This window comes from Marmota flaviventris, chromosome 14 (genome assembly GCF_047511675.1).
Source record: "Marmota flaviventris isolate mMarFla1 chromosome 14, mMarFla1.hap1, whole genome shotgun sequence".
In the NCBI taxonomy this organism is placed as follows: Eukaryota; Metazoa; Chordata; class Mammalia; order Rodentia; family Sciuridae; genus Marmota; species Marmota flaviventris.
Window position 1 is genome coordinate 52,636,412 of NC_092511.1, and position 22,302 is coordinate 52,658,713.

The window sequence follows — 22,302 nt, forward strand, 5'->3', positions numbered from 1 at the left end:
GAGGGGCTGTGACTCTCTGGCCAGTAGTTCTCAATCATGCTTCATGTTGGAATCATCTGGGGAGATTTAGAACATGCTGATGGCTGGGACCTCCCACAGAGATTCTGATTGACTTGGTTTCAGAGGTGTGGCCAGGTGGTTATTGGTTTTCAAACTTCCCAGGTTTTCAAACACCTAGCCAAGGTTGAGAGACCTCCTATATACCATGCTGAGCACCAGCTTCTCCAGGTTTTTCTTTAGCCCAGCTGATTCCCAGCAGTATGTTCAGCTCCAGAGCCCCTGGGTTTGTACCTGTCCTATAGTGTCCATTGTGGGTCTCTGTGTCCCTAGACTGTGAGTTCTTTGATGACTGGTACTGTGTCACTGCATCTGTTTCTCCACTGTCTAGTACATGGGAGCTCAATAAATGATAGTTCAGTGAATGGATGAACAGCCCAAGCAAGGTGAATGAGATAATTGCTAGCAATCCCTCCTGCCCTTGAGTTCACCTTCAGCCTACATCTGGTGTGCTCCTTGCATCACAATATATTCCAAGCTGGAGTCTCTGAGGTTCCTATGCAGGGCACCCCTCATGGGATTGCTCCCCTCAACTCCATACTTCTATGGTTCTTCTGCTGCCTCCTCCATCAGGGCAAGGAAGCTCACCACAGCTGGGGCTGGAACCCATTGTTACCCACAATGTTCCATGCAGCCACTCAGAGCCTGCTCTCCCACTGGCCTAGGAATATGGTACATAATACCAGAAGGTCTGGAACTTAATGGTGGTTCTAAGAAAGCTCCAGGAGGCTTTGGAAGCATCCCATAAGAGATGGTTTCTTTTTGGTATGTGTCACTCATTTGACAGAGTCACCTGTCATTCTCAAGTCTCAGGATGACATCAGTTAGCTAGGACTCTGGGTGTGGTGGTGGGTGGTGCCAGCATTGTTTGTACCCTTGCCTTTGTGCAGCTCTAAGTCCTCATGACTGAATCTTCAGAGTGGGGTGTCTTAAACATGGGGCCGAGGGCTCTTGGGATAGACACCCTGAGATTGTATGCACAGGATTGCATCAATATGCTCTAAGCACATTTCTCTAAAGAGAGCACTCTATAATTTCCACCAGATTCTTAGAGCTGTCCATGAGAGAGTTTTGGCTCATCCATTTCCTGCTGTCTTCCTTGGTTTTAACTTCCTGATGTTCCTAGCAAGCCCTGAGAGGGTGAGTTCTAACATCAATCTGGCAGAAAGGTCTGGAATGGGCTTATCTAGATTTGATGAGACATGGACATGGACATAGAAAGAGCTCATGAGTTATTTGGTTTTCTGAGCACTTGGAAGGTAAAGAAGGGTACTCACGGTTGTTTTTATCCTCCATCTTGAGCACTGATGCTGTGTGCACACATGTGTTTGTGTGAGAATGTACATATGTGTGGGGCCACTTGTAGTTCTCATACTGAGCGCATGTGTACCAACTGACAGGCAGCTGTGTCTCATTTCTCCTGGGTGAGCCCTGTTATTAGGATCTAGTTTTCCTGGGTTTTGTGATGCTTATTCAGAAAGGCCAAGATGGCCTTGGGGAGCTCACCCTTCAGCCACCAATACTCCCACTCTGTCCACCTTGAACTACTCACACATACTTCTACAGAACTCCTTTCTCCAGGTTGGGTGCAGTTTATTTTCCCCAAGAGGCCTGCAGTGTTGCACCCTCTTTCTCCTGCTCCCAGAGCACCCTCCATGTCTGGGCCCAGCCCATCCAGGCCTCCCACACAGGGCATTTGCTGCAGGTGAAGTGCAGGTTGTCTGCCCACCCAGGAGAGACAGCAACTTGTGCAGTGGGCAGCCCCAGTGCATGCTCAGCCCCGTCTCCCTGGCAGTAGAGCAAGGCCTTTAAGCTGGAAAGCCAGTTTGGGAACTGCTGAGGCTCTAAGGAGGCCAACTCATAGAGAAGCGAGAGTGACCACGCCCAGGACTGAGTAATGTCCAAGTCAGTGCGCTGGCCTGGAAATGCAGTCAGACCAGCTTGCCCTCGGCCCAGCCTGCAGCTGTCCTGCAGAAAGCGGACCTCCTGGGACCCTCCCCTCCCTGATGGAGAAATTTCCAGTCTGCTTTTTTAACCACCTTTTCCTTATGGTCTTGAGTTTCCTCCTGGAGATAGTTTCTTCTTCTAGCAGGCATCTCTGTGATGAGGCTCTGGGTGATGAAGTGGTACAAAGGTAGGCTGGTGCTGGACACTTTTCCCTGGGCACACTTGAGAAAGCCCCAGTATGAGGAGGACAGACAGCTGGGCTTTGCTTTAAACAGAGGGGGCCCAGACCACTGTCCTTTCCTTGCTCAGAGTTTTCTGTGTGTAATCCCACACCCACTCTATTTGGGTTCATCGTTAGGTTCAGTGGGTACTGGAGCTGATGCTGCCCTCAGAGAACTATCCATAATATAGAAGCCCCGTCTGCACACAGAATAAGGTCATTTCAAAACATTAGCTGACATTTATTGAATACAGTCCATGCCAGATACGTTGCTAAGTACTTTACGTGAATCATCCACTTTAGTTCTCTCAGCACACCTGAGGTAGGTACTGCTAACATGATATAGCCAGAGGAGAATGAAGCTCAGAGAAACTAAACTTAATCAAGTTTAGGTTAGGAAGTAAATGGTTGAGCTGAGCAATGGAGTGTGAAATCCAACTCCATTTCAAAGCCTGTTCTCATAACTGTCATGAGCTACCTCTACGAGGAAAGAAACCTTGAACTCTGCCCTGAAAATCTGTTGGTTCCACTGAAGTCTCGATACTGCAAGGGCTCAAAAGGGATGCCCATAGCAATCTCAAAACTCTATCCCAGCTACTCGGGAGGTTGAGGCAGGAAGATCGAAAGTTTGAGGCCAGCCTGGACAACTTAGCAAGACTTTGTCTCAAAATAAAATATAAAAAGGACGGGAGACGTAGCTCAGTGGTAGAACACTTGCCCAGCAAGCTCAAAGCTCTGGGTTTAATAACCAACACTTCTGCAAAACAAAACCATATCCAATCTTTCCACTCTGGCAGACCATCTATACCACCAGTGCCAGAAATCTTGGTCTTCCCCTGCCAGCCTCTGCCCTCTTCAGCAGGCTCCCCAGGGGCTACAGCCCCTGTGTACCAGGACAGTGCTCTGGCCGGATCCTCTCAGATCTCCTGCCACTGTGAGAATTTTGCTTTAAACACCCTTCACTATGGCTTCTGGGGAGGCCCATCCTTGGGCTCATGGACCTGCTTCCACCCTTCAGGACAGGAAGTTCACCCTGCTTGCCCCTCTGCTCCCCTGTCCCTATCCCCTCCCCTGGCCATCACAGGTGGGAGCCCCACCCTCCTACTCCTTGGGTACAAACACTCATCTCAGGTGGGCCCTCAGAAGCAGACTGAAGACAAACCAGCAGTTGTCACAATTGTGAGGTTCCTTCCACATGCATCTCTGGGGAGGCGGAGTGGAGCTGATCAGACACCATGCCAGCCTGAGACCTTGGGGCCTCCACCAGGTGAAAGGAGCTCCCAAAGGAAGAGGGAGAGATTTCAGGGGGCATGGAGCAGCAGGCACTCACTGTCTCAAGGGATGGAGGACCTACTGCACTTAGGCTGGGGTGGCAGTCAGGGGAAAGCGGGAGCGGTCTTCACTCCCGGAGGGACCTGGGCCTGGCTGGCTGTGCCTGCTTGTACTTTGCAAGTGGGAGGAGGGGCAAGAGCTGGGCCCTGAGGTCAGGTGAAAGGGGAAGATAGAACATTCAGAGCAGGAGCAATAAAAAGGAAGTCCAGTGGGCTCCTCTGTCCCTCAGTGGAACTAGAGCTGGGGACACAGCATTGTGACCCTCTCACTAAAGGTCAGAGCCCTAGAATCACCATAGGGTCTTCACCTTGTAGCTGGGGCAACCAATAAATATGAGCTCCTTCTTCTCCCATAATCACTCCTACTCCTACAAACCCTGAAAGTGAGAGTAGAATTCGAATCTGTGCCTTTCCTTTAGTGAGGGTGTTTTTGTGGGGGGATGGCTCACCCAAGAAGCCTTGTTCCCTAAAAGAAGCATACTTTGACAAAGAAGACCCACATGACCCAAGAATCCACTGTCCCCCACATGTGCATGTGGACACACACCCTCCAGGGTCCATATCCACTCTGACTGCAGCCAAGGCCTGCTGGGCCAAGGCAGGTATTGTAAAGCCCATCTCTGGGGCTCGTGGGTTTTCCTGCTTGAGTAAGACCTGGCTGGTAGCTTGACAAACAGCTACCCACTCAGGTCACAGGAAAAGTGACAAGGTTGGGAGAAGGAAAAGTGAAGCACCCCAGGTCCTTGAGACCTGCCTGACAGCAACAGGCCACACCCCCAGAGCTCTGCAATCAGCGCAATACTCTCCGCCCCTGCCCAGAGAGTGTGAGGTGTGCCTGGGGAATGCAGGTGCCTCCCTCCACAGCTGTTCCACCTCTAGGGAGAAGCAGTTTCTCCCATGTCCTCAGATAGATGCCATCTCCTGCCTTCTTCCTCATTCCAAGGGCCATAGCAATTCTCTCTTCCTGTGCGATGCCAGGTGTGGTCCTTGCTAGAGTTTATCCTCCACTCCTGGGTGCTAATCCATCATGAACCAGGAATGTGGTTCCTCCTCTCAGTATGGGAAGGTCTTGAGATAGCCCACAATTCCTCTTCCTCCCCCTTTCTCAGAACTTCCACTGACACGTCTCCCCACAGCCTAATTCAAACCAGTCTGGGGAAATCTTTGGCAAGGAAAGTAGAGTTCTTATGGGATATTTTCCTTCAATCAAGAAAAGCACAGGGGCTGGGATTGTGGCTCAGCGGTAGAGCGCTCGCCTAGCACAGGCGGGACCCGGTTCGATCCTCAGCACAACATAAAAATAAAGGCGTTGTGTTGTGTCCATCTACACCTAAAAAAATAAATAGTTAAAAAAAAGAAAAGCATAAATTCAGATTCTCTCAGTAATAATTCAATTAATCATTAGAGTCACTGTGGACCTTTGTGTGGATTGTATACTGCACAAATATGCCCTACTGAGGGGATGAGTAGAGCGGGAAATTCAACCAGAACTTTATTTGCCAAACTGTGTACTCTGGTGGGGGACTGCACCCTTTTAAAATCTGCTTAAAAATGCTCATGGCTCAGAGGCACTGTGCCCCAGAAGGGCACCATTTCCTAACACACACAGGCTCACCATAGGCTGGCCTCTGCCCCAGTAACCTTGCTCCCCCCCGCTTCTTCTACCTAGGGGTGTTTTTGTCTTTGCCTGTTCTTGCAAGGTGACAACTTTCCCTTTTCATTCACCACCCCACCTCCTTCTGTCTGAGGTCAGTCTGATAGGTCCAGAGACTCACAGTCTGTGTTCCATTGTTGAGAAAGTAACACCCATGCCTTCTCAAGTTCTTGTCGCCGAGGACAAGAGCTGACACGGCAGAGTTGACAAGGCAATTGACAATCCACTTAACCTTGTCTTTGCTAATCTGTCTGTCTCCCTTCTTGTCCTCCTACAGTGTCCAGCAAGGTCATCTCTCATGAAGCTTCCTCCTGGGGAGGGTCTGGGAGGTGAAGAGCACCAACCTGAGACCTCACTTGCTCTGAATTGCACCTGCATGGCCCCAGCCCTTGCTTTAGAAAACAGCAGGTGGAGCTTGGGGCCAGGCCTTGTTCCTCCTTTGCTATGAAATAGTTTCACCTCTTTGCTTGCAGAGCTGGGTCTTCTTCTGCCAGGCTTGGAGCTGGAACTAAGCATCCCAGTGGGGGGTCATGATAGAAGAGAGGAGTTTAACAAAGTTTGTGGAACATGCCCCCTATGGTAGAGGTCCCCTGCCAGCCTCAGTCCCCAACGCTGGGAGCACTTGCTGCGGGCTGAAGGCAGATGCTCCCTTCCCTGCTCCATTCCCTATGTTTCTCTTTTTCAGTTTTCCTCCTCAATTGTTCACAGGTAGGCCCACCCCAAGCATAGGAGAGCTCCTCCTCAGTGTGACTGAAAGCATGTGTACCATGGGCGAGGCTCTGCCAAGTTCATGGCCAGGGCTGAGGCTGTTCCTGTGTCATGTCAGAGAGCTGAGCATAGCTTGGCAAGGTGGGAGTCAGAACTCAGAATGATTCTGATCCCAGTGTGTGAATACCATTCTCCACTAGGAGGAATCAAGGCCCTTAGAAAAAGATCCCATTCTAGGATGAGAGTGGAGGAAGTACACCAGCCTGAACTATCTTTTGACAGAGAGCCAGGTGGTTCTCAAAGACTGATAGAGTCATGTGAAAAGGACATAGAAGATAGCTTTAGTGAGTGCCCATTAGCCATGTCTGGGACAATTTAATCAAAACAATAATAATAGTAATGATGATAATAATAATGGATTATAAGTCAAGAATTATTATAAGTCAGTAATCTTTGAGTTCACACTGATATAAATAAATGAAGCAATAGAGAAATTGGCAGACAGCATCTTAGTAAAGTAATCAAAGCAAACATCACCAGTAATGGGACAAATTAAAATGATGTGCCACCTGATAAGAGGCAGTGCCTAGAGCCCAATATCATTGCTATGGTGGACTTCCCAAGAGGTAGAACATGACTCTATTTGTGTGTAAACAGAAGACATAGCCAAATTCTTTAAAATGAATTGCTTGCAATTTTTAAAAGTTTCCAGGTCATGAAAATCAGGGAAAAGTTGGAAGAACTGTTCCTGATACATTAAGGAATTAAAGAGATTTGACAACTATATCCCTTTACAGGCACAATTGGCAAAACACCAGTATGGTATCAGAGTGAGATGGTAGTAATATGTCAATCATAACTTACTGGTTTCAATGATTTTTTTTTTGGTGATTATATGAAAGATTATCCTTGTTTGAAGGAAATATACAAGAAGGTATTCATGGGTAATGGGGCATCATGTTACAAATGTATGCTCAATGGTTTCAGGGTAAAACAATACTGTGGCAAATATAAGATCATTTGATTTTTTAAGAAAATTAAAGGAAATTCTGAACCTACAATCCATTTCAGGATGGATAGAACTATTTTCTCAAAAGTGTTTAAGTGTAAAGAAGTTGGGGGTTTAATTTAGATATAAACCCAACATATCCATGTGAAAAACATAAAAATGGCAATGATAATATATAGCTTGAAATGCTAATCCAATTAAGAATAATCACATTAGACTACATGGGACAAGTTTTATGTATTACAGTCTTCTCGGTACAATGTCTGGCATTAACAAGTATTTGTTGAATGTTAAATGATTGTTAAATGAATAATATGTGGCAAATAATAAGCCCTCAATAAATGGTAATTTTAATTGAAATTGTGACTTGCAAGAATGTAAAGCAACCACGAGGGGCTGCCAAAATATTGGTCCTGGCCTGGTTCATGATAGATACCAGCTCAAACACATGCCATAGTGGTCATGCCAAACTAGAAAATCATACCCAGTTCTGAATGCAACATTTTTAAGGCATATATATTATAATTAGTTTCAGCTGTGAATAACAGAACACTTGATTTATAATGTCTCAACTAAAGGAAGATTTAATTTTCTCATTGAAGCTGCAAGTCTGTAGGACAGCAGTTGGTGGTACCAATTCTGCACCTCAACAATTTTATTATTCTAAGTTTTTTTTTTAAACAGGGTCTTGCTAAATTGCTCAGGCTGGCCTCAAACTTGTGACCCTGTGCCTTGGCCTCCTGAGTAGCTGGGATTACAGGTGTGTGCCACCATATTGATTTATCTTATAGTTAACCTTCTCTCATGGTTGTGAAATGGCTCCCCCACCTCCAGGCATCAGATCCATTTTCAAGGAGGCAAGATAGGGCGGAGGAATTGTGTTAGTAGCATCTTCATTTTCCATTTAAAAAGCCAAACCTTTTCCATATACCCCCATTAGGTCTCTTTTATGTGTCATTGGCTAGAACAGTTTCCCAGGACCACCCCTAGTTACAGGGAAAATTGGGAAAGGAGGTGTTTAGTTTTCCATTCTTTCCATGGGGTAGTGGGTAGCCAAGGAGAAAAGATTGCAAATGTCTGCTGGGCTATCCAATGATGGTATCTGCCACAGATGGACACTGACAAACCAAAACATGTCCAGAAAAACACAATTGGGATGCTAAGGGATGAGGATATTGTATAATATTAAGGATGGTGGAAGGAGCTGTGTGCTTAGACTAAAAAACAAATTAGGAGATTGTAATGGTCACCTCCCAGAGCTGTTATATGAAGGGGAATTTCTTTCCTTTCACTGCCATAGCAGACAAGAGTAGGACCACCATGGAAGACATAAAGAGGTGTCCCATGCAGCTGTCTGACCCAGCTGGTGACTGGAGCTGGTCCTCCATGGATCTGGAGTGGTGAGCATCAAGGGGCATATAAATGAGTGACCAGAGGGACATCCCCCATTGTTAGAGTCTGTAAACAAGTCAAAATAACACCTGGCATTTTGCCAGGGGAATGTTAGAGTTCGTAAACAAGTCTGGATGGTACCTGGCAAAATGCCAGAGGGAGTGGTTTGAGAAGTAACAAAAGCGAGCCATTAAGTATGGAGATTGGTTGACTGATGTATCTAGTTTATGCTAATTAGATAAGCTGTGTGGAATGTATAAATACTGCTTCTGTCCTGCAATAAACGGCTCCCACTCCTGCTGTATCAACGTACACAAGTTGTTCGTCACCCCCCGGTTATTTTGCTGCAGCTGGACTGCGGCACCCCATTACTCATTTATTACTCATTCTTCCATGGCAGGGAGATTGGAGTGCTCCTTCCAAGGCCAAGATTCACTAACTTTTCTGTGACCCAGTTTGCAGCCAGGCTCAGGAAGAAGCAAGTTGGTTGCTCTCTGTACCTATCACGACCCCCTAATTTATTTTCAATAGCACAGAGAGCATCTTTCTTATGAAGTCTTCAAAGCACTATTATCTCTTTAGCCGTGTCCTCCTGGGCCTCTGCTTTCCTATTGTAGCCCTGTAGCTTCAGGGCTGTTTTGTCTCCTTATTCTCCTGGGCTGGCTCATAGCTAAGGTAAGAGCAGGGACTGGATGCTGGGCAGAGGCTGGAGCAGTAAGAATGGCACTTTGACCCCAGGGTGGAGGTGGTCCCAGGGGTGAGGGTAACACGCTGTCGGCTTGACCCATAGAGTGCAGGACCAAGTATTGTGGAAGCACTTTGCAAGTCTCCAAGTGCCAAGCTAATGAGAGTTGCTGGGACTTTAGATCTCAACATTCTGTCTTCTGTCCAGTCACAGGGAAATATTGCATGACTAGATCAGAGAACTCCATGTTGCAGGAAAAGTCTGTCTCCCCAAATTGTAATTACTTTCTCTTCATTGGGCCTTCATTAGCAGTCGTTTGAATGTTTCGTGAACTTTGGTTTGAACTTTCTAAACTGGCTGTGGTTTTTCTGCTTCTGTCTCAGGAGGTTTTGACAACAAAGATTTGTCTGGGTCCTCGATCTTGCAACCTGGCTCTTGTTCTAGCATCTAGTTCAGGGGGTCCCAGGAAACATAATGCACCTTTGGGAAAAGTGTGTTTTTCATGGTCCAAACATGTAAACATCACCTGCAGATGATCAATTCAAACTTCTGCTGCTGCTGCTGCTGCTGCTAAAGAGAAGAAAGAGAAGAAACCTGTAGAAACTGCATGTCTAGCATCACACACCAGGCTCTGTACTAAGTGCTTTAATGTGAAACATTTAATTCTCAAAACTGTGCACAGAAGAAAGAGAATTGTCCTTGTGTTTTGCAAGAGGAAATTGAAGCTTCAGTTGAGTACCATGTCTGAGGTTACATATCTTAAAATATTGTGATTGGTTTTTGAAATAAGTTTTGACTCCAAAGCCTGTCCGTACCCATTCCTCATACACACAATGGCTAGGCCTAGCCTGGATGTAACAGGTTAAGGACTGAAATGAAAATAAAGGAGGCAGGCGGGTACACAGTGGGGACTGAAAGCCTGGAAAAGGACCATTGTTTAAAGGCGCCAGCAGTTTTTAACCTCGGGAGGAGGAAATTTCTATTCATCTTTGGGGAGGATTCTTCTTGGTTTAGAGACCATCTCCCCCAGAGTGGGCTTTTTGGTGCTGAAAATTGCTTGCAGAAGGTGAGGAATGGTTTTAGGAGAGACTAAGGGCCTGGACCATGGGTGGCTTCTTTTAGAGCCAAGAGAGAAAGTTTGGCACAGATGAAAGATACCAGGGCTACCCTAAGGATGTGAGGATTCCAGGAAAAATTTTTATGGGGTCTCTGTATATAAACCACTTGATTATAAAATAGATTACAAGGGCTGGGGTTGTGATTCAGTGGCAGAGCGCTTGCCTTGCACGTTGAGGCACTGAGTTCGATCCTCAGCACCACATAAAAATAAATAAACAAAATAAAGATCTTGTGTTCATCTATAACTGTAACATTTAAAAAATAAATAAATAAAATAGATTACAAGACTCATGGGTCTGAGTTACATATATATTAATGAATATTCAGAAGAAAGGATAGAAAAGAGCTATTTCTGTATGTGGTTATTGTTCAGCCAGGGCTCCTGAAGAACCTCTATAATGGACTAACAGGAAGCAATTATTGTTGCCCTCAGTTTCATGGCCCTTTGGAACCCACTCATATTTAAATGGTGTAGATCTTCTGACCTCTGCAGTTCCCTGTGTGCTGTTTCTACAGTTCTGTTTATGATACTCATGACTCTGCCGCATACATTCTGCTGCCTGGCTGCCAGTCACACACTCAAAGGCTGTCCTGGGCTTCCTTGATCACTGATGGGATTCTACCCAGAGTGTGCAGAGAATGTGAATTGTTATTTGTTTTCTAATCACCTTAAATTTACTGATAAGAATTTCATAGAAAAAGCATAGAAAAACATTTTCCAATCTTGTTTTCTCTTAAACTCATTAGTCCTTAAATGCTGTGTTCCTAGAATGTGATCTTTCTCAATGTCCACTGTACCCCTGCCTTCCAAATACTACCACCAGCAGAAGCCTGGGGCAGAACCAAAAGACTGTCCCCATATGTGCAACAAAGGCCATCCTGTCCTAGAAGCCTTGAAGTTGACCTGGGAGAGCATGACATCATGATTTGCCTTAAATTCCTCAAGGAGATAGGCAAGACCACCCAGGGGAGGTCAGCTTGACATGTGGCCAAGATCCTGTGGAACCTGGGTTCTATCATGGGGGTGCACATAAGGTACCAGGCTCTAACTCTGCTGCCCTCAGGTGCTGTGTGCTGGAAGTGTCACTACAGGGGAAACACATGTGGGAAAGAATCAGCATACAGTTTCAATGCAAGCCAGCAGTTGAGCACGGGCTCCCCAAAAGCCTGACCTTGTGCTTAGTCCAATGCAAATAAGGATCGCTCCAAGTAAGTGTGTCTGCACCTTTACAGAGACTCAGTCTCCCAGGATCCTTGATGACAGTTCTACACCAGACAAGAGGAGCAGTCCATTCACCAAAGGAAGACTTCCTTTTGGAAGCAAGGCCCCAGCCACAGATATCAGGAACTACCCCAAATTTCCAGAATGGTGTTCCAAAGCAGAGCAGTCCTGTGAAGGGCAGATCCACCTGTCTGGATCTGAGGATGACAGGAAAGCTCTCTCCTTGCCCCTGCCTAGAACTGGAAACCTCTGGGAACTGGCCGCTGTGGTCCCAGTGGCACTGGGAAACATGTTCCTCCTCCCTTTTGTGGCTTGAAGGGTAGGAACTATAGCCAGAAGTAGCTGAAAGGGAGCGGGAAGTCCTGTGGACTTTGTATGGTAACAGTCACAGGTGAATTGTGGGTATCTGGTATGGTGGTTTTTAAGTTTTTGTTTTGTTTTTGTGATACGGGGAATTGAACTCGGGGCCTGGTGCATCTTAGGCAAGTGCTTTATCACTGAGATACATCCCCAGCACTTTTTAATTTTTTTTTATTTTGAGACAGGGTCTCACTAAGTTGCCTGGGCTTGCCTCGAACTTGTGGTTCTCCTGCCTCAGCCTCCTGAGTAGCTGGGATTACAGGTGTGCATCACCATGCTCATCATGGTGGTTTGTCACGGGCCATCGATGGGTTGTGTGTGTGAGCTCTGGGCATTTGAGCATATGGGAGGACTGGCCTGTTGTTGCGTGCTCTTTGGACCATGCAACACACGTGTGCACTTTCCTCTCACTCTCCCTGTGTTCCCACACAGCACCTGAGATGGGTGTGACTTGCCAAGATGTCAATCAATCTATTGACCACAAGACATCACAAAGCTAGACTCAACCCCCTGAAACCTGACCCCTTGCCTTATTTGGAAAGAATATTCCATCAAACTTCCCTTTGTGTGCACCCCCCCCCATAAAAGTAAAAAAAGCCAGGTGCAAGCTCTGTCTTTCCAACCGACCCCTAAGGTCGAGAGCCATCCCGGATTTTGAAAAGGTATTTCTGTGTGTTGCATACTTCTTTTGCTGTTTTATCAGCTATTGACATAGTCAGCTTTTGGGAACCCAGCTCAGGTCACCAGCTGGCAATAGTGGTATCTATTTAAAGACTTCCAGAAATTCTTGGAAGACACTTTGGGGTAGGCAGAAGTGATGGGGGGCAGGTAAGGAGCTGGAGTCCAGAAATCCCCCTTCATTTGGAAAATTGAAGGAGAATAGCATGGATGTAGAAGGAGATGTTCATCATTATACAAAATACATGTATGAAGATGTGAATTTGATGTCAACATACCTTATATACAAACAGAGATATGATAAATTGTGATATAAAGGTGTATTAAGAATTGTAATACAAAAAGAAATCAATAAGAGAGCTCATGTATAATGGCATACTTTGCCGTGAACATGCTTTATATACAGAGTTATAAAAAATTGTGCTGTGAATGGATAATTATGAATGTAATGCATTCCACTATTGTCATGTATGAAATTAATTAATTAATTTAGAAAAAGAAAAATTTGATCTCATTTTATACTCAGAAGTGGTGGGGCCTACAAATTCTGTTAGCTGATTTTTAAAAACTTTACTTGCTATAAATATTCATATATATATTTATACAAGTATTTACACAGCAAGAGATGTTGTACACTTTTTAAAAATTTTTATTTATTTTGGGGTACTGGGGATTGAACTCAGAGGTGCTTTATCACTGAGCTACATTTTATTTTTTTAAGACAGGGTCTCACTAAGTTTCTTAGAGCCTCACTAAGTTCCTGAGGCTGGTTTTGAAACTTACAATCCTCCTGCCTCAGCCTCTTGAGCTTCTGGGATTACTGCGCTCAGCTGTTTCAATTTTTTTAATCAAACAGCAAATCAGGATTCACTTTTGATATTAATAATTCCTTCTTCAATCTATTTTTTAAAATTTGAAGGCAAAATTTGCATTGGGTATCATGCATAGATCACAAATGTATCAGCTGATGTTTGGACAGATATATACAACTGTGTAACCACTACTCCTGCAAGGCATAGATACCCTGAAAGTTCTCTCATGCTCCCTCCAGTTAAGCCCATCCTCACAGCAACCACTATTCTGACTTCAGTCACCGTGAATTGGTTTTATAACTTAACATAAATGGAACCATATATTAGTTACTCTTTAACGACTGTCTTCTTGCATCAAACATGTTTTTTTTTAGATTCATCCATGCTGCAGCAAATATCAGAGTTTATTTTTTTATTGCTGAACTTATTATTTATATATTCCAATATATGGCGAGTGTAGTTTATTTTATTTGATTCCTTTTTTGATGGACTTTGAGTAGTTTCTATTACCTATGATTTTAAACTGTTTCTAAGGTGCCTTGGAGCCACAGTGGGGGATCTTTGGCCTCCCCCCTCTTCTATTTATTTTATTTACATCTTGGGATTTCTGTGGAATTGGATTAGTTGCTCAAGGAGAGCTCAAACTACTCTGCTCTGCCTGGCTGGAAAGGATTCGCTCTGTAAAGGGTTGGGATTCTCTTGACCTGTTCATCCTTTGGTGCAGCGTTGCGTTAAGGGAGAGTCAACATGGGTAAGTCAGAAACCAGCAGACAAAGCCCAGTCACAGCTGCCTGACGACGGGCTGCCAGGTAGACCTGTCCAGATATGCCACTTCACCTCACTCTGGTGAGTAACTCTGTTCCTAGAACAATGGCCCTTCTGTAATTAACAAAGATCAAAAAATGAATTGAATTCTTGCCAGCTGCCACGTTCCAAAATGATGAACCAAATGAAGATGGAGTGGGAATCTCAGCTTCAGCTGAAGTTTATGCCAGACATGTAAATACTAAGGAAGAAAACAAAGGTGAACTGGCTGGAGGGTCTCCCACTTTCCATCCACCTGCAAAGTGGTGTGTAAGTGCTGCAGCTCCTATAAAGAGGAGGTGAGAGAGAAGACCCAGGCTGGGCTTCCCAAGGTGGATCCATCAACGGGGGTTGCTGAGGCCTGGCTTGGAGAGCTGGACACCACAGGAGATGTGACCATTCGCAGAATTGAATTTTCAACATGAGTCTTCCCTCTTAGAAGAAAGTTTCTCTCTACCTTCCCTAATCAATGTTGAACTAAGAAGAAATGGAAGTTGGGGTCCATCAACACAACTCTTTGAAGGGACCCACAGTAACCACCTGCATCCTCCCATCAGCCACAGTCCCTCTTTCCTTTTTGTGTTCTCATCTCCTTTCATAGGAAGTTTCATGTCTTCTGCTTTTTGCCACCAGTAAACTCAGAGATGCATTTGTCCCCCAAACTTCTTGGGTGTATAAGACACAGTAGACTGGACAATCTATTCTGCCTAGTCTTTCTTTGTCCTAATTTTATTCTGTACTTAAATTTCACTAATGCACTGTACATTTCCTGTGAGCCTCATCTGATCCTTTGTGGAATGAGGTAGGGTATGAATAAATAAATAAGTCATTAAGTTGACCTCGGAGAGAAATTGAAACAACCCACGCCTTCTCTATACCCCCGCCCAGCAGGGGCAGCTGATACAATGGTTCCTTCTTCCTGCAGAAAACAGTGGGCAAACAGGGGTGTAAAGCTGCCTCTGGGGTTGTACGATCCAACCTTCTCATCACTACTTTGGATTTCTATTTGTTCATTCATTCACGCATTATCTATGAAGCACCCAATATCTGTTAGGGGCTGGGAACATAAGCAAGTTATCTTCTTTTAAAGAATCTACACTGTAGTAGGGAAAACAGAAAATAAACAATTGAACAAATCAATAAACCACATACTTTCAAATAAGTGCAATAAAGAAAATAAGTGAAGGGAAGATGATTACCCTTCTAGTGGGCATGGTCAGGGGAGACTCTCTGGGGGAAGTGGGTATTTGAACAAAACCATGAATAAAGGGAAGAGGGTGAGCCAGAGGGAGAGAGTTCCAGATAGAAAGAATATGCTTGACCCATTCTGAGAATAGTTAAGAAAGCTCCAGAATTTGGCTGGAGCATGGCATGTAAGCGGAGTGGGGGAGAATGGTAGAAAATGAGAAGCCTGATCACGCAGAGCCTCATACACCATGGGAAAGAGTCAGGACTTGCTCTGAACATAATGGGAAGCTGTTGAAATCCTGTGAGCAAGAGAGTGGGCTGAATGGATTTATAATTTGAAAAGAGTCCTCCGGCTGCTGTGTGCTGAATAGAATAAAGTGGACCAGGAGTGGAAGCAGGGGGATTAGTCATCAGGCTGCTGCTGGGGTGCAGGGAAGAGCCACTGGCTTGGATCAGAATGCTAATGGAGAAGATGGAGAGGGCGGTCCAATTTCACTCTGGAAGGAAACACCATTAATTAAACTATGGCATGCTGTAGATTGCAAGATGCATTCTGAATTCATAGACAGTATCATGTGGGAAAAATGCGTCTTAGAATCAATGAAAGACAATATACAGGTAGAACCCAAAAGCCTTGCTGACAGATCAGATGTATAGGAGCAAGGAAAAAAGAGGAATAGAATAGTTGCCTAGGTTTGGGGCCTCAGCAAATGGCTGAACAATGGTGCTATTGATGGGAATGGGAAAACTGAAGGAGGCACAGTTCTGGAGACCTGGAGAAAGGGCAGGGGAGTGTGGGGTTTAGTCTGACTATGTTATGTTCAAGCTGCCTGTTAGAGTCTAGGTGGAACTGTAAGGAGGCTCCTTCAACTGAACTTCCATATATGACACTGGAGCTTGGATGAGATAAGAGGTGAATTTATAAATTTGGAGATCCTCGGCACTGAGATGGCTCGACTGCTGTGGAAGCAGGCACTCCTTTCACCCTCTTTCTAGCATGCTGCCGAAAGCAGAGGGGAAAAACAGAAGGATCTTGTACTTCTTAATGTTGTTCTCTTGCCTGCTCCAGAACCTTCTGTGTACCTGTCCGAACTAGGTTTCCTTCAACAAGTAAAGCCTGGGACAAGGACTTTAAACCAAGTCATTAATTTGGAGAAGTCAATCAAAACAGTCGGAGTGGAGAGAATTGAATGATGAAATGAGGGTGGAACGAAAGCCAGTTGAAGGGTCCTTAATGATGCTAGTCACCACGGTGGGCAGCTTAATCCCACTAGAACTTTCTGGGGAACCATGTAGAAGGCACCTTAGAATCATCTACCTGAGACTTGGGAGAGGGGACAATTTATTGGCTCTTTCCCATATTCCATTGGATATTAATAGCCATTGCTCTAGGGATATTATTCCCTTCAACTCCCAGATGTGTGCCTATGCCAGGAGGCTGGGTGGTTGCTCCCTGGCTTCCCATTCATCAAAGACAGGGAGTCCTCTGGTAGAATGCCACAGATGCAGAGACAGCAAAGGTGAGGTTCTGGTTGCAGCAGTGATCAGAGCAAAATCTGAGCCAAGGGACGTGAGCCGGGATGTGATAAATGTCTGCAATTTATCCTTGAACCCTGTTGCAAAATTAGGTCAGCCTTTAAGGGAGCATTCACTAGGGTCTAAAGCTCCATGGGACACAAAAAATGTAGTATAAAATGAGGCACTCAAGGAAGGTCAACTGGATTGTAATACTCTATCTAAATTTCTAGAGGCAGGAGGCTTTTCAGAACTGATTCACTTGTTACTATGAAACAGGATTGAAATGTTTCATTCCAACCCTATCTTCTTCTCACTTAAGATACAGAGAGTTTTTCTCCCAGGAGGGAAGTTCATTTAGAGTTTGGCACAATCCCAGGTCCTATTCATCTGTGTTTGTGATTTGGGTAGACACTATTGTTCTTGGTCTGGGGGCCAAATGTCTCATCCCAAAGTGGGTGTGTGACATCTTCCTTGACTCAGAAGTGACTTCACTGGGCTCAATTCAGGGTCATATCAGTCAGGAATTGAAACTACCAGCCCTGACTTGGCTCTGTTGAGGAACCCACTATAGCCAAGAGGGATTCATCAGAGGTGGGCATCTTCAGGGTCTCCTGGGTGCCCCAAGTGAGCTAACTCTGGAATGCAAGGTCATACATCATGGAAATAAAATTTCTAAATGTGCTATGACCTGGTCCTTCTGAGTTCTTATAGTGGCCACCATCATTCTGACCACCATCATCACCACCACCACCACCATGATCACCATCACTATCACCACCATCACTATAATTGCCACCACACTACCACCATCACCACTATTACCACTACCACCCTATTACCACCATCACCACTACCTCATGTTGCAGCAAAAACTTCTGCTAATTAATATAGATTAATACATATTAAATACTTATTTAATGACCCTATTCTTAGCACTGTCCATAATAGCTCATATAAGACTCAAACAATGAGGTGAAAGTACTATTATTATGATCATAGCTCCCTTTTTACAGATAATGAATCTGAGGCATGGAATAGATGAATAATTTGTCTAAAGTTAACTATTTAGTAAGTGATAAAGCCAGGGTGTTTCTGGTCCTGGAATTTGCATACTACTACACTTTGTGGCCCTGAAAGGCAGCCCTCCCTAAAGTTCCAGGATTGATGGGCACAGTACCTGGTAGGATGTTAAAGGGAGGAACATGCCCTTAAATTCCCCTTTTCTCTATCCCTCTGGCTGGCATATGGATATGGTGGTGAGCCATTGTGGACAAAGCAGATGAGGCCAATATCCAAAATTTAACAAATCTTTTAAAAAGTAGAAGAAACTTGGATCCTCAAAATGACGGAACCCCACCATCAGTCCCAGACTGCTTAGCAGAGAATGAAATCAAATTCTGCTTGATTAGAGCTGCTATTATTTTGGGTTTTCCAACAGCTGGATCAATCTATAATGATGCAGTGAGCAAAGTCAATCTGGACAGCCGAGATCTTCCTGCAGCATCTGTCCCCATCTCAGAAGCTTTGTCTTCAGTGTTGGCATGTCAAAAGGCCAGTTCTATCTCTGTGAGGTTGAAACTTTCTAAAAACTACTTCACCAAGCTGCACAAACCAGACTCACAGGCTGGAGGTGGGGAGGAGCCTGTCTCCATGACAAGATGGTGATGTTTTTATTTGTGTAGAATAATAAATGCTCCAGTAGTTTTTATGAGCATAAAGCAGAAAATTATCAAACCAGAGAAAAGCTTGCTAAGCAAAGAGCTGACAACCCAAAAAGAGGCCTCATCTCACAAAACAGGGTGTGTATGTATCGGGAGAATGTAAGATCTTAGGAGAAACTTGATGGGTAATCTAACGTGATCTGAAGGCTGGGAAAGAGAAAAGGAGGCAGAGCTGAAGGAGGCAGAAACTGAGTCAAAAGTTTTGAACATGATAGTTTGGAAGGTATAAAGAAGGATTTAAAGTGGTTTTTCAAATAATTTTTTCATTGAAAAATTAAAATAATAGTAGAAGAATTTTGTGCTCCAGATTTTCACTAATCATTGACAGAATTATTTTTTAAGTTTTTACCTACCTATTATCTATCTCCATTTCTTTTTTTTTAATATTTATTCTTAAGTTTTAGGTGGACACAATATCTTTATTTTACATTTATGTGGTGCTGAGGATCAAACCCAATGCCTCGTGCATGCTAGGGAACCACTCTACTACTGAGCCACAACCCCAGCCCCTATCTCCATTTCTTCTAGTCCTTGTACTTATCAAGCTTATCTACAAATCTGTTCCATTTTTTTCACTCCTTATTATAATTCTCCTTCATGTGTATGTGTTTTCTTTGGGGTGGACTTTCAGGAGTGACAGCCCGCCCTTATGACTTCTTATTCACATGGCCACTTTGCTTTTGTAAGATGGCTATATTCATTCACAACACTCGAGGCATTTATTTCTGCACACACCCAACAATTAGTTCTCTTTGGCATGTGGACCAGGAGAAAAGTCTAGTCCCAAGGGCATTGGCCTGGCTACTCTTGGGTGAGGGATCTGAAGGAAAAGTTTCCCGAAGGTGATGATGCTTCTCAAACATGTCATTTTCCACATGCATGCATTACATAGGTATGACATGTCCTCCTGGCATCTGCTGTGTGCTGGGATGGTGTAGCAAAGGTGCATAACCAGTGATGTGACATGATGGCACATAATGGCAGAATGACCTTCACGGATGAGAGAATCTTCAGCTGCCATCTCTAGAGAAGATGTACTAAACTCAAGAGGAGTCTAGACTCACAAGCATCACTCTGGGATGAGTTACTTCTTGGCAAATGAGTCCTAAAAGGCTCTTCCCCTTTCCTCCTCATTCCAATTGGAAAATTCTCAGGGAAGATTCTAATTAGCCCTTTTAAGGCTATCTTTTTATCTCCTAGACCCATTACTGAGGCTGAAATAGTGGAATCATGTAAGGGACAACTTCCATTTGGACCACATGGCTCTTGGTAAAGGGAAAGAAGCACCCTCAAAATGAAGTAGCATTTTCTCCAGGGGAAAGAGAGGAGTTGGACAGACAAATCTTTATGGAAATGTGAACACATATGGACACATGCATGCACACGCACATGGGAAGGCAGACTCAGGTTTAACTTTGGTTACCCAGAAAGAGACCTGAGACAGAGACTCAAGGGCAGGCCAAAATAGGGAGGGGAAAGCTGGCAGTGATGGGAACATGCACAAGCCAATTACCATCAAGGAAAAATGGTGTTATTTCCTCTGTAGAACTCTGGAAGCCAATGCAGTATAGTTGCCCCAGAGTTTTCCCATCAAAGGAGCTGTTTCTTCACTAACTGCATCAATCATAGGTGGAGGGCCACTCCAGGGATGCCGAGGTGTTAACTTTTTGGAACTCCTGCCTATCGTGCACACAGATGGTACAGACTCCAGGGTCAGAGAAGCCACATGCAGTCAGCAGTCAACTACTCTTTACACTGTGGCTAGGACCAGCGAAATATTGTTGGGCCTCTGGCAGCACCTGATGCACACATGCTTATATTCCCAAGGGACAGACAGCTATAAGAGGCCTCTATCTTTATATCTAACTGCAAGGGAACAAGAACCTTGTGTTCCCTCTTAGTGTTAATGGGACTGAGGCTCATGCAATAATAGCTTTTACAGGATGGGCAAAGGGAGACCTTTAACTAAAAATCTGTTGTTTTCATCCAGGAAACCCACTTGTAGTGTTGGGCCAAATTCAATGACCATGATCAGAGAGTGCATGGGGATGGTCACAGGTGTGGGACACACCTGTATGATTTCTTTCCCTGCAGGGTAGAAACCTAAGCCTGGCCTGTCCAATCAGTGTATTTCATTCCTAATCCAAAACGGCAATTCAGGGATAGGCTTGTGGCCCAAATTAGTATAATTCAGAGTTAATCCTAGAATGTCTATGCAAATGACCGGGAAAGAATCCTCTATACGAATTGAAATGGGGGAGACCAAAGAAAAGCAGCAGAAAAAAAGCAAAAAGAGTCAAGGGTACAAAGAAACTGAGGATGGAGCCACTAGATCCAGCTGTGGCTGCAAACTTACCAAATCCACCCTTTGACTTTTCCGATTTGGCTGAAACAATTTTCGTTGATTTTTCTGTCTGTTGACCCTGGAAAAGTCCTGACTAATACAAATATGAACTTGCGAAACCTTAAGGTCACGAGCGCTGGCTGAAGGAGCTGGGAGTAATGTCAACTGCTCTTATGCTGCTCAGATCCAACTTTCTGGAGCCTTGAGGAGTGGCTATGAGCATCGTAAATGTTGCCAAGGCAACAGGATCCATCCTTAGAAGTGAGTTTAAGCCTTTCCTTCTTTATATTTGGCAGAATAATGGGGAGAAAAAAAAACACATTGGCAGGTTGAAAAAATGAGTGACATTAGAGCCTTGCCATGAGCTACTGGCCAATCATAGCTTCAGCCAGAACTTTCTCTGCCTCTTTCAAGGTCAATTGATCAAAATGTAAGATCTCATAATAACAAGGAACATTTCTGAGCACTTATGTGTTGGGTGCAGTTCTAAGATGCTTCTTATACACCATTCTGTTTAACCCTCACCACAGCCCTACAGGCACTGTGATTCTCCTCTGGAGGCAGTGGAGGAACAGATAAATTCACACAGCTAGTGTGAATTGGAGTGGAGATCCAGGATCGGGCCTTCTGAATCTAGAGCCTGCACTCTTTTCTAATCACCTTCAGGAGAAAGAAATCAAACTCACCTTTTCACTAGCCCCACCTGACGAGTCAAAAGTGATGCCTAAACTGCTTAAGCAGGTGAGATGGGCCAGGAATAGATAGGCAGGCTGGGGGCAGGGACTTTGTGGAGTTATTAGGAATGCATAAGGTGGCTAAAGTCTTAAAATATATTCTTGAAGAATGTGGATCTAGCTCCACTCAGGGACCCCTTTCCTTTTCTCCTTCTTTTTCATTTTCCACACTGGCCATACAAAGTGCCCCGTGTCCCCAAAGACACTCAACTCCCCAACTCCACTAATGGCCTCATCACCTGCCCTATCAAGGAAACCAAGGATAACCTAGTTCAGAGGAGCTACAGTGAATAAAGCATTTGGCCCAAAGAAAGACTATTGATAGCACTGACAGGAAAACAAACAAATATTGTTATTTTAAAAATCAGCAGTTGTTTGACTAAATGTCCTGAGAACAAGAATATTTATCTTAGAGAACTGTCTTTCTGTCTACCCCACTTTATTATAAAAGTTGAGGGTTCTAGCATGTGATTTAGAAAAAAAAAAAGAATGAGCTTAAGTTATAAAATAATAAATAAGAGCCATGCCTTCCTTTCCTTGTCTAGTCTCTTCCCTTTCCTTTGAGAATCATTTCATTCTATAGTCATTAAGAGGGACAGGGCAAGGCAGGTGTCCACAGTGGGAGACTTGCAGTGGCCAGGAGCAGTGTGTTCAATATGGTGGGGTAAGCAGAGTGTCCATACTGGGGGAACAGCTCAGTGTGCAGTGTCAGAGCCTGAGCATCCAGATGGTGGTACAGATGGGAGATCAAGTATACACGGGAGGGCTGATCAACTAAATAAGTATATTAAGAGTAGCT